This window comes from Bos mutus, chromosome 3, assembly GCF_027580195.1.
Source record: "Bos mutus isolate GX-2022 chromosome 3, NWIPB_WYAK_1.1, whole genome shotgun sequence".
Lineage (NCBI taxonomy): Eukaryota > Metazoa > Chordata > Mammalia > Artiodactyla > Bovidae > Bos > Bos mutus.
The window spans coordinates 13,975,035-13,987,647 of NC_091619.1; the positions used below are offsets into that span (position 1 = coordinate 13,975,035).

Here is a 12,613-nt window from a genome sequence, read left to right on the forward strand (position 1 = left end):
GGAGATCAAACCGGTCAATCCTAATGGAAATCAACCCTGAATATTCATTGCAAGGACTGATGCTGAAGCTCCAATTGCTTTGGCCACCTGAAGCAAAGAGTCGACTCACTGGAAAAGCCCCTGATGCGGAGAAAGACTGAGAGCAGGAGGAGAAGAGGGCAACAGAAGATGAGATGGTTGGATGGCATCATCAACTCAACAGACATGAGTTTAGCAAACTCCGAGAGATAGTGAACGACAGGGAAGCCCGACATGCTGCAGTCAGTGGGGTCACAAAGAGTCAGACATGACTTAGCAATTAAACAACAACTCTGCTGGACAGAGAAGTCACACAGATGAGCATTGAGACATCAGAGAAGGACTGGACTGTAAGAGAGAAAAACTACCTTGGAGGTCCATCCCAGTAGGGCCTTCAGACGGCTCGGCTCCCTCCAGTTTTGTGGACTACAAACAGATGAAAGATCTCAAGTGAGAACTGGCCAGCTGAACTCTATAAATCCATAGGAACATGAAAGATAATACTGTTTCAAGTCACTAAAGTTTGGGGTGACTTTTTAGGCAGTAACAGAAAACCAGCATATTGACCAAGGGATGAAGAGTTTTGAATCCTGGTCTTTTTTGAATTCAAAACCCCATATTCTTTTCATTATACCTCACTGACTGACAATAATTACTCTTTTAAAGAAAGGAATAGGAACTATAATTTGCTGATGATTGAATGGAAAAGTTTACGTCAAGGCCAAATGAGGACTTGGGAGATTCAGCAACCTTCCAGACCCCTCCTTCCCTTAACAGGAGAGCATTACCCTGATGAACATACAATCCAGGGTCTGAAACCTTCTATCTTACAAGATCAGAAATTTAATCTAGCACACAGAGAAGACCTGTCTCTTAAGAGGAAGATTCACATAAAACCAAATTCAGAGGCCATGTATATAAAAACGAGAATGTCAATTTAATTTCAATGAAAAGAGTTACAGAGTGGCTCATTTACTTTTACTATTCAGCACAGTCTTCCTCAATAAATAATTCTACCTGAATAGAGGAAAGACACATGAGTAGAGGAATCACAGAACTGAATTCTAAACTCAAATCTCTATTAGTTGTATTATTATAAAGGTTACACTGTTTGCAAATTACCTAATTCAATGACTGCCACATTAGACATATAATATAGCTATTGTAGCTATTCCATATTATAATCACCTGCGTCATCAGGCTAAGATACCCTAATATATCCATTTCCACTATCAGCATAAACCAGATTCTCAAAATCAATGATCTGTGTTTCTTCTCCCTCTGGGCAGGAAGAAAACAGCATATGTTCGCCTCTGACTCTTTTTTCTATTCTTTCACAGCTGATCTACAATTTCCACACCTTTTTCTAACAGATACATTCTTTCTCCTGTTAGAATATAATACAATTACTTGGCTGTATTTTCTTACTTACAATCACAATTTAGTCCTGCCCTACACTGAGATTACAACCAGACTAGATTTTAAGTATTTATCTCTTGGGTCATTTCTAAAGATGGCTAACTTGGCATTTTAATTTTTCCTAATTTTTTTTCAGAGGTAACGTTAAGTTCACTCTGGGGGAACATCCATGAATTAAGGAGAATTTGTAAGAAGATCAAACAAGAACCAAACATAGTCTCTGACTCTACACTCCTCCCACACCCAAGCCTTGGTCTTAGTATATCATCCTGATATATCCAGATTACAGAGTTTTAAATTTTAAGCATAATAGGTTTCAGAGGGGAGGGCAAAAGCAAGGATAAAAGTGAATTAAAGGCTCACTATAGGTCTGGCACTATGCATGTCTTCAAACTAAACTGCTTTCCTGCAGGGTCTGAACATTTACTATATGCAACTCCAATGAAGACACTCAGTAGCAGGTACACTTGAATGAACTACTTTGGATGATCCACTGCCTGTTTCATCTAAAAATATCCAAAAGGAGAAGTATTTTTCACCATTAACACTCTGAATCAGGGACAACTCCTTAAGTGCAGCTTAGCCCTGATGTTTACTCACTGAGAAGAATAGTCCTAGCAGACACAAAGCACTCAGAATGTAAGTGAAAAAACTTTTGGGCTTTTTCTTTTTGTGTGTGTGGTTTTTAGGGGGAACGGATGGTTTTAATGCATTATTTTATTTTCCTTATATTTCATAGGCTAACATCACAAAATATGAGGTCTTGGTAAAACAATAACCTACAAGCCAAGACTCATATTAAATCCCATACTGTGAAATTTATATACCCTTTAACTTTATATAAATTTATATCCAATGTTTATTCATAATATAAAATATAATATAAAAACTTACTATTTATTTTCTACTTCTACACTTTGTTTTTCTATGTGTTCACATAGAAAATTCTTTTTTAGCTAAAAGAAAAGCCTAATTTCCATGTCATTTGACAGAATCCAAATCTAAGATCACAATATTAAGTCAGTCATGTTCTATTGTTCATATTCTCTGCTGCTGCTGCTGCTAAGTAGCTTCAGTCGTGTCTGACTCTGTGTAACCCATAGACAGCAGCCCACCAGGCTCCCCGGTCCCTGGGATTCTCCAGGCAAGAACACTGGTGTGGGTTGCTATTTCCTTCTCCATGCATGAAAGTGAAAAGTGAAGGTGAAGTCGCTCAGTCATATCCAACTCTTCGCAACCACATGGACTGCAGCCTACCAGGTTCCTCCGTCCATGGCATTTTCCAGGCAAGAGTACTGGAGTGGGGTGCCATCACCTTCTCCGTCATATTTTCTAGAGTATCACAAGGCAAATTATTCAGAAAATCCTAATTAGAAGGATTAGGAACACAAACTGTTTGAAACACACCACAGTTTCTGCCTAGGCTAGAACCCACCACACCATGAATTTCATGTCAACTTACATCTCTAACATCAACCACACTGCTTTTCTCATAGAGAAAGTGAAAGTCACTCAGTCATGTCTGACTCTGTGACCCCATGTACTATATATAGTCCGTGGAATTCTTCAGGCCAGAATACTGGAGTCGATAGCCATTCCCTTCTACAGAGGATCTTCCCAACCCAGGGATCAAACCCAGGTCTCCCGCATTGCAGGCACATTCTTTACCATCTGAGCCACCAGGAAAGCCCAAGAATACTGGAGTGGATAGCCTCTCCCTTCTCCAGCGGATCTTCCCAACCCAGGAATGAAAATGGGGTCTCCTGAACAGCAGGCGGATTCTTTACCAGCTGAACTACCAGGGAAGCCCTTAAGTTTTCTATAATCTCCTATAATTATTCTTTTACAATCCAGGTTACACTTTCTGCCGTTTGAAAGCATCAGTTCAGTTCAGTCGTTCAGTGGTGTCCGACTCTTTGCGACCCCATGAATCGCGGCACGCCAGGCCTCCCTGTCCATCACCAACTCCCGGAGTTCACTCTAACTCACGTCCATCGAGTTGGTGATGCCATCCAGCCATCTCATCCTCTGTCGTCCCCTTCTCCTCCTGCCCCCAATCCCTCTCAGCATCAGGGTCTTCCAATGAGTCAACTCTTCACATTAAGTGGCCAAAGTGTTGGAGTTTCAGCTTCAGCATCAGTCCTTCCAAAGAACACCCAGGACTGATCTTCTTTAGGATGGACTTGGTTGGATCTCCTTGCAGTCCAAGGGACTCTCAAGAGTCTTCTCCAACATCACAGTTCAAAAGCATCAATTCTTCAGTGCTCAGCTTTCTTCACAGTCCAACTCTCACATCCATACATGACTGCTGGAAAAACCATAGCTTTGACGAGACAGACCTTTGTTGGCAAAGTAATGTCTCTGCTTTTTAATATGCTGTCTAGGTTGGTCATAGCTTTTCTTCCAAGGAGCAAGTGTCTTTTAATTTCATGGCTGCAATCACCATCTGCAGTGATTTCGGAGCCCAAAAAATAAAGTCTGACACTGTTTCCACTGTTTCCCCATCTATTTCCCATGAAGTGATGGGACCAGATTCCATGATCTTAGTTTTCTGATTGTTGAGCTTTAAGCCAACTGTTTCACTCTCCTCTTTCACTTTCATCAAGAGACTTTTCAGTTCCTCTTCACTTTCTGCCATAAGAGTGGTGTCATCTGCATATCTGAGGTTACTGATATTTCTCCCGGCAATCTTGATTCCAGCTTGTGCTTCTTCCAGCCCAGCGTTTCTCATGATGTACTCTACATAAAAGTTAAATAAGCAGGGTGACAATATACAGCCTTGATGTACTCCTTTTCCTATTTGGAACCAGTCTGTTGTTCCATGTCCAGTTCTAACTGTTGCTTCCTGACCTGCATATAGGTTTCTCAAGAGGCAGGTCAGGTGGTCTGGTATTCCCATCTCTTTCAGAATTTTCTACAGTTTATTGTGATCCACACAGTCCAAGGCGTTGGCATAGTCAATAAAGCAGAAATAGATGTTTTTCTGGAACTCTCTTGCTTTTTCCATGATCCAGCGGATGTTGGCAATCTGATCTCTGGTTCCTCTGCCTTTTCTAAAACCAGCTTGAACACCTGGAAGTCCATGGTTCATGTATTGCTGAAGCCTGGCTTGGAGAATTTTGAGCATTACTTTACTAGCATGTGAGATGAGTGCAATTGTGCGGTAGTTTGAGCATTCTTTGGCATTGCCTTTCTTTGGGATTGGAATGAAAACTGACCTTTTCCAGTCCTGTGGCCACTGCTGAGTTTTCCAAATTTGCTGGCATATTGAGTGCAGCACTTTCACAGCATCATCTTTCAGGATTTGAAATAGCTCAACTGGAATTCCATCACCTCCACTAGCTTTGTTCGTAGTGATGCTTTCTAAGGCCCACTTGACTTCACATTCCAGGATGTCTGGCTCTAGGTGAGTGATCACAGCATCATGACTATCTGGGTCATGAAGACCTTTTTTGTACAGTTCTTCTGTGTATTCTTGCCACCTCTTAATATCTCTGCTTCTGTTAGGTCCATACCATTTCTGTCCTTTATTGAGCCCATCTTTGCTTGAAATGTTCCCTTGGTAGCTCTAACTTTCTTGAAGAGATCTCTAGTCTTTCCCACTCTGTTGTTTTCCTCTATTTCTTTGCATTGATTGCTGAGGAAGGCTTTCTTATCTCTCCTTGCTATTCTTTGGAACTCTGCATTCAGATGCTTATATCTTTCCTTTTCTCCTTTGCTTTTCGCTTCTCTTCTTTTCACAGCTATTTATAAGGCCTCCTCAGACAGCCATTTTGCTTTTTTGCATTTCTTTTCCATGGGGATGGTCTTGATCCCTGTCTCCTGTACAATGTCACGAACCTCCATCCATAGTTCATCAGCACTCTGTCTATCAGATATAGTCCCTTAAATCTATTTCTCACTTCCACTGTATAATCATAAGGGATTTCATTTAGGTCATACCTGAATGGTCTAGTGGTTTTCCCTACTTTCTTCAATTTAAGTCTGCATTTGGCAATAAGGAGTTCATGATCTGAGCCACAGTCAGCTCCCAGTCTTGTTTTTGCATCAAGTGAACCCCAAAACAAAGTTAATAGATCTGAAATAGGCTGAGACTTGGGACCCTTTACTGGAGTGCTTACACCTGGACAAACTAAGGAACTAAAAGCAAGAGTTTCAGAAAAACATCTGTTTTATTGATTACTTCAAAGCCTTTGACTGTGTGGATCACAACAAACTGTGGAAAATTTTTCAAGAGATGGGAATACCAGACCACCTTACCTGTCTCCTGAGAAATCTTTATGCAGGTCAAGAAGCAACAGTTAGAACTGGACATGGAACAACAGACTGGTTCCAAATTGGGAAAGGAGTATGTCAAGGCTGTATATTGTCACCCTGTTTACTTAACTTATATGCAGAAATCATCACGTGAAATACCGGCCTAGATGAAGCACAAGCTGGAATCAAGATTGCCGGGAGAGATATCAATAACCTCAGATATGCAGATGACACCACCCTTATGGCAGAAAGTGAAGAGGAACTGAAGAGCCTCTTGATGAAAGTGAAAGAGGAGAGTGAAAAAGCTGGCTTAAAACTCAACATTCAAAAAATTATCATCATGGCATCCGGTCCCATCACTTCATGGCAAATAGATAGGGAAACAATGGAAACAGTGGGAGACGTTATTTTCTTAGGCTCCAAAATCACTGCAGATGGTGACTGCAGCCATGAAATTAAAAGACACTTGCTCCTTGGAAGAGAAGTTATGACAAACCTAGACAGCATATTAAAAGCAGAGACATTACTTTGCTGACAAAGGTCTGTCTCGTCAAAGCTATGGTTTTTCCAGCAGTCATGTATGGATGTGAGAGTTGGACTATGAAGAAAGCTGAGCACTGAAGAATTGATGCTTTTGAACTGTGGAGTTGGCAAAGACTCTTGAGAGTCCCTTGGACTGCAAGGAGATCCAACCAGTCAATCCTAAAGAAAATCAGTCCTGAATATTCATTGGAAGGACTGGTGCTGAAACTGAAGCTCCACTACTTTGGCCACCTAATTAGAAGAACTGACTCTTTGGAAAAGAGCATGATGCGCGGAAAGATTGAAGGCAGGAGGAGGAGGGGACGACAGAGGATGAGATGTATTGGATGGCATCACCGACTCGATGGACAGGAGTTTGAGCAAGCTCTGGGAGTTGGTGATGGACAGGAAGGCCTGGCATGCTGCAGTCCATGGGGTCGCAAAGAGTCAGACACGACTAAGCGACTGAACTGAGAAGTAATTCCATAAACACGCAGTTGGGGCAATTATGAACAGTAAGATACAAAAAGGCCACAAACTGACTTTTCAGAGATGTAGGCGGTGTTGGGAACAAAAGCACATGGTACCTGCACACAGCATCACCTGAGGTGGGCAGACCACCTAAACTATGCTTCCTGCCCAAGCCACCCATCCACCCCTACCCTTACCTCATTTAAGGAACCACTAGCTCACCTCACCTCAGAAGACGAACAAGGGCATCTGTTTCTTACTTGAAGCGCAAGTCCCAGTAAAGCCTTTCCTGAACTTCTCATCTGGCCTCTTATCAATTTTAATGAGTCCACAGACCCAGGTCGGTAACAGAACTTCTGGATTCTATTCCCAGTTCCACCAGTTCATGGTCTTTGGGAAGACCTGTTTCTCCATCTATAAAACTAGAGCACAGATGTTGTCTTCATTTACTTGTCTCCTCTAACTCTCCTTCAGGCAAACAAGAAGTCTCATTCATTCAATTCTTATATTGAGGTTAATACTGAAGATCTGGGGGCTTCCCAGGTGGCTCAGTGGTAAAGAATCCACCTGCCAAGCAGGAGATGCCAGTTTTATCCCTGGGTCGGGAAGATCCCCTCAAGAAGGAAATGGCAACCACTCCAGTATTCCTGCCTCAGAAATCCCATGGACAGAGAAGCCTTGCTGGCTACAGTCCATGGGGCTGTGAAAGAGAACACAACCTAACAACTGAACAACCACCATACTTAAGATTAGGATATTCACAGAAGTTTGTTTTATATGTCTTTACTTCCCTAAGTGGAATTTTATTATTAGAACATAAACTTTGTACATGATTTCAGTGACTTTTAATCCCAGGTTATTTTTCTTTCCCCACCAAGTATGCTTTTCTTTCTGCACAATGCTTAGAATGTAGAGCTTAGAATATAATTGCTGAATGAATGAAGGTTGTCAGTTTAAGTAAGAAGAGTCTATCAGCTTAAACTGAATGTAAGACAAACTTTTCCCTCAGACTATGGTGGTACATGATAGAACTAAGGGCAAACTTTTAGGATCATTTACCATTTTATATCTACGCCACTGAGTTGTTCCCCTTCTTGCTGCCTTTACTGTAAGCAAGCAAAGAACACTATAACTAAACCCTTTCTGGCTACACTGTGTTAACTTTATCTCTGATAATTCTTGTAGTTTAGTCATTTTTTTTTCCTTAGAAAATCTGGCTTCTTGTCCACCTGATCAAATTATATCAAGTAACACTTTGTCTCCTGACCTGATTTTCTGCCTTGTTACACAATGAACCAAAGAAAGTTGGTTGATTATACATTCCTGTTTGGAATCCCTGATAATGTCAACCTTTCAGGTCTGGAATGAAGGAACAAAATGATGAAGGTTGTGAATGTTACTATTCTTAGGGAATAAGACCATAAATAAAGGCAGTTCTAATGGCCTGGAACTCAATCACAGCTCTCCAAATATTTAAATTGTATAGGTATCTTTGTATAATACTAAAAAACTGTGGCCTGATGGTGGATTTTTGTTTTTGTAAACTGGTTTTCTTCCTGAACAACAGCCACGGGGACAATCACTTCATACTTAAGTTCAGAGCTAATTCACACTCAGTAACAGATTTCTGGAATCCTTTTATAGCACTAGTGTTGCAAGATGAAAAAGACCAATGTTACATTGCTAACCTTATTAAAAACCTTGGGAACTCTGAATCTGCTCATCGAATACAGATTGTATGCTAAAACAAAATGCTAGCAAGGAACAGTTCTCAAAGCTTTCTAAGAGGCTGTTCCAGGGTTAAAATCCTCAGTTTGGCCCAAATAAAATTTTCCATTTCAAAAACAAATAAAAAAGAACCAAAATGCCAGTATATTATTAAAACAAGTCTCCCTAACTGAATTAGCACCTACATTTGGCACAGAATAATAATAAGCCAATAATTTTAATGATCAGCAAAATAAGGTTGAAAAATTTAGGGAATTAAACACTTTCATTATTCTTATTTGTGAATATTACTTCCAAACACTTCTAAATCATAAATACGCAAACTAAAAACAGCAGTAAAAGCTAATTTGCTGAGTTTACCTTTTACATGTTATTAAACAAAAAGTAAATGTACAATTATAGTTTTCACACTATATCAGCAATCAAAATGATAGTAGTTTAGGTTCAGATCTGCACAGCATCAAAGTGAGTGGCAAGTAGGTGAATATAGGATACCTTGCCTACTTCCTGTGATACCTGTTGAACTCATCAAGGAGGCTGGGCAATCTATTTAACATACAAGAAAAGTGTGCCTGGTTTAAAATCACCAGTCACTTCTATTTATTATACATGTATCTGTATATCTCTAAGGAACTCCGAAATAACAACTGAACTTAAAAAAAAAAAAAAGATTTCAAAAAAATCTTTCAGAATCTAACCTAAACTTCTTTATGTGAAACTATAAGAACCACCTAAAATGTTTCTGCTATGGTAAAGGCCTTATTTCTCTACAAATAAGGACTGCTCATTCCTACACAACCTTTCAATCAAAGATTACATATCCCCATTTCTCTGAATGCCCACTCAAGCTTTCAATAGGCACACCTCAGTATTATTTTACAGTGGGATACACCAAGACAAACTGAGAGGGTCAGATGACTCAACTTCAACCCCATGAACAAACAGTATTAGAACAAGGCTTGATAACTTCAGTTCACCAACTCGACCAAGAGTTTGGGGAAACTAAAATTTTAAGCACAAAATCTCCTAAGCTCATGAAAACTTTAAAGAACATTAAGAGAAACAGAGAAAGTAATGCTTAATTAATGCAAAGATGAGCTATAGAAAAACTAAAAGTTAGACTTGGTGTCTGCTTTCTACTTTGTTTTCAGACTGGAATTTCCAGATGTCTTACTAAGTTACATGTTGTGTTACTACTTCAATTAATTTCCAACTGAGAAAAAAAATCTGGATACTTTTAGAAGTTGCCCCACAGTGTGTAACTTGAGAGGCGTGATCCAATTCCTCTGGTCTCAGTAACCACAAGGAGAGAAAGCGACCCCAAGAGATACTGCTATAATAGAATGCCTCTTAACTACCTTCTAAACAATCCCTCCCATCAGGGCTTTGGTTAAAATTATCTCAACTTTATCTCACTGAAAATTCTCAACAGGATTCCAAAATTAGAAATCAAAGCTACCCCAGGACAAAACCTTCAGCACCAGTGACACAAGACAATGACTATCCTTTTATCCTTCTACACCTGGGTTCCTGAACCACAGTACTCTTAACATTTTGGGCCCAATAACTTTTTGCTGTGGGGGCTGTCCTGTTCACTGAAGCAGGTTTAGCAGCATCCCTAGCCTCTATCCACTAGATGCCAGCAACAACCCTCCCTTTCCCGCAGTTGTGACAACAATCCTGCTGTAGAAAAGACCTACAGACATTGCCAAATTTCCTCCTAAAAAGCAAAACTGCCCCCAGTTGAGAACCACTGCTCTACATTATATCCTTTAATAATCAACATTAAGCTGTGGAGAGATGAAAAGAAGTCAGCATTCACAGGCTTCTTATTCTCAGACCCTTCCAATCTGACTAGAGAGAATAAGAAACAATCCACATGGTTTTTCCTCTTCTGATATGATGGCTGTCTGAGAGACCTCAGCATCCTCTCCCTTAATGTAAGCAAAGGTCATAAAAAGCCAAGTAAACATAGAGAAACAAAAAGTATTAGCAACCAAAAAGTGTTACTTCCCCTTAAAAATATAAGGAATTTCACCTGTGGTGAGTTTAACTTTAAGGTTTTTGTTCTTCCTCATATCGAAAAAAAAATCCCAAGATTTCCCCAAGATATATAAAAGTCAATTTATCAGCAGAATTTCAAGACTAGAACTAGCCTTCTACCCATAAGAACACATATGTCTTTCTTCTAGCTCCTTGCAGGGACTATAATTACTGACACTGTTATGTTCAAACTTTGCATGGCAGCGCCTGCATTTTGTTCCACCGAAGCCTTTTAGATAAAGATCTCATACCATTAACACCACTACTTTTTAAAAAGAACTATTGGGTATTCAACTCAAGGGCTTGCTTCCTGGTGGTTCAGCAGTAAAGAATCTGCCTGCCAATGTACAAGATGCAGGTTCGATCTCTGGGTCAGAAAGATCCCCTTGAGAAGGAAATGGCAACCCAAGTCAGTATTCTTGCCTGGGAAATCCCATGGACAGAGGAACCTGGCAGGCTACAGTCTGTGGGGTCACAAAAGAGTCAGACACAACTTAGCAGCTAAACAACAATTCAACTCAGAATATTTCAAGAGACATTTAATAAGCAACTGCTATAAAGCACAGAAAGACGCTAGATAATCAAGCAGACTTTTTAGATGGTAAGTCACCAACAGCAGAATTTAAGAAATCTAAATAATTAAAACCTATAAAATCCAGCTCAAATCACTAATTCCTTCCTCCAGTTCAACAAAACTACTAATACTACTTAAGACACCATTCTAGGATCTTCCTAAGAATCATGCACTTTTAAAACTCTAGGTCTGACTTCCCTGGTGGTACAGTGGATAGGAATTTGCCTGTCAAGGCACGGGACACGGTTTGGATCCCTGGTCCAAGAAAATTCCATGTCACAGAGCAACAAAAGTCCATTCGCCACAAGTACTGAGCCCCTGGGCCACTACTACCAGGCCCATGCGCCTAGAGCCTGTGCTCTGCAACAAGCCACCACAATGAGAAGCCCATGCACCCCAACGAAGAGTACGCCCTGCTCACCACAACTAGAGAATGCCCACACACAGCAACAAAGACCATTGCAACCAAAAATAAATAAGTAAATTTAAAAAAAATAAAAAGCAAGGACAGGGAACTTAAGAGTTTTAAGAATCACAGTCTTTAAGAAGCCTACTTTTTAGCTTCTCTTACGGGGTGATTAGAAAGTTTTCCTGTATTAGAGTCATTACAAGTATAGCACAATAACAATGATCTGTATAGTACCTGGTAAACAAACAAATTAGGTAATATTATTTATTGATAAGGATGACATTTTATTAGTCCAAAGGTGATATAATACAGAGACGGAAGAGGGAGAGAAGTTGGCTACTTTCTTCAGGCAAAGCCTCAGAGGTGAGTAATACACTTGCAGTCCTTAATGAGACTGGTCTCTCTGGGTTTGGATACTCTGATCTCTATAAAACACTTAGGAACCACCCTAGTTTCATCAATACTAAAAGTTGTTTACTCTGCATGATTTATCTCACCTGTTCAATGACTCTACAGAATTTAATCTCATAAGGTAATATTCCCTGACCTTGATTTAAAAATGGGAGAGGATAGTATGGAGTACAGTTGCATGACAACAGTCCTCTGTGGCCCCACCCAGTCACCCCTCAGGGGCATCTCTCAGTGTTCCATACTTAACTCCATTAGTCTTGGCTTCACAGTGTCTCTCAATGGATAGACAGGTGAGGCAGTATTTCCTCTGTCATCTGATGATCAAAAAAATACAATACCAATTTACCCAATGATATTTAATATAAACTTGAAATACTAGGGCTTCAGACCATATAATCAAAATCCTTTATTTTAAAATCCAAGTTTAGAGGAGGACTCACCCTCCCCCTCCCTAACTCATCTGGGGCCGGCAAAGAAGACAGCTGTAAGGCTCAGTTCACCCAATGCCAATCAGAGGAAAATTGGCAAGAGGAAGCAGACCTGAAGAAGGATAGAGCGCATGAATCACTCTGCTTTTGCCTAAGCGCCAATCATGCTGGCCACTTGGAATATACTGACCCATCTCTGTCCACTTGTCTTGATTCTTCTAGGCTGGAATGCCTCCAAGAAACCTTCCCTGACTCAGACCCCAGCCTAAGTGATCTGCCTCTCCTTTCCTCTTACGCTATCAGTGGCTTCCTGGATGCACTTGTTTATAGGCC

At 40.4% G+C, this 12,613-nt stretch overlaps 1 protein-coding gene across 4 annotated transcripts in view; it reads right to left on the reverse strand.

The window, feature by feature from the left end:
* The window catches only part of RNF115 (ring finger protein 115), a 72,611-nt gene that overhangs the window by 56,505 nt on the left and 3,493 nt on the right, over window positions 1-12,613 (reverse strand). The window contains exon 2 of one of the 4 annotated variants that reach the window (XM_070367019.1): window positions 387-444. The exons of the other annotated variants lie outside the window; for them this stretch is intronic. The gene's annotated coding sequence lies outside the window, so the exon portion shown is untranslated. The remainder of the gene's footprint in view (window positions 1-386; window positions 445-12,613) is intronic. 4 annotated transcript variants of the gene reach the window in all.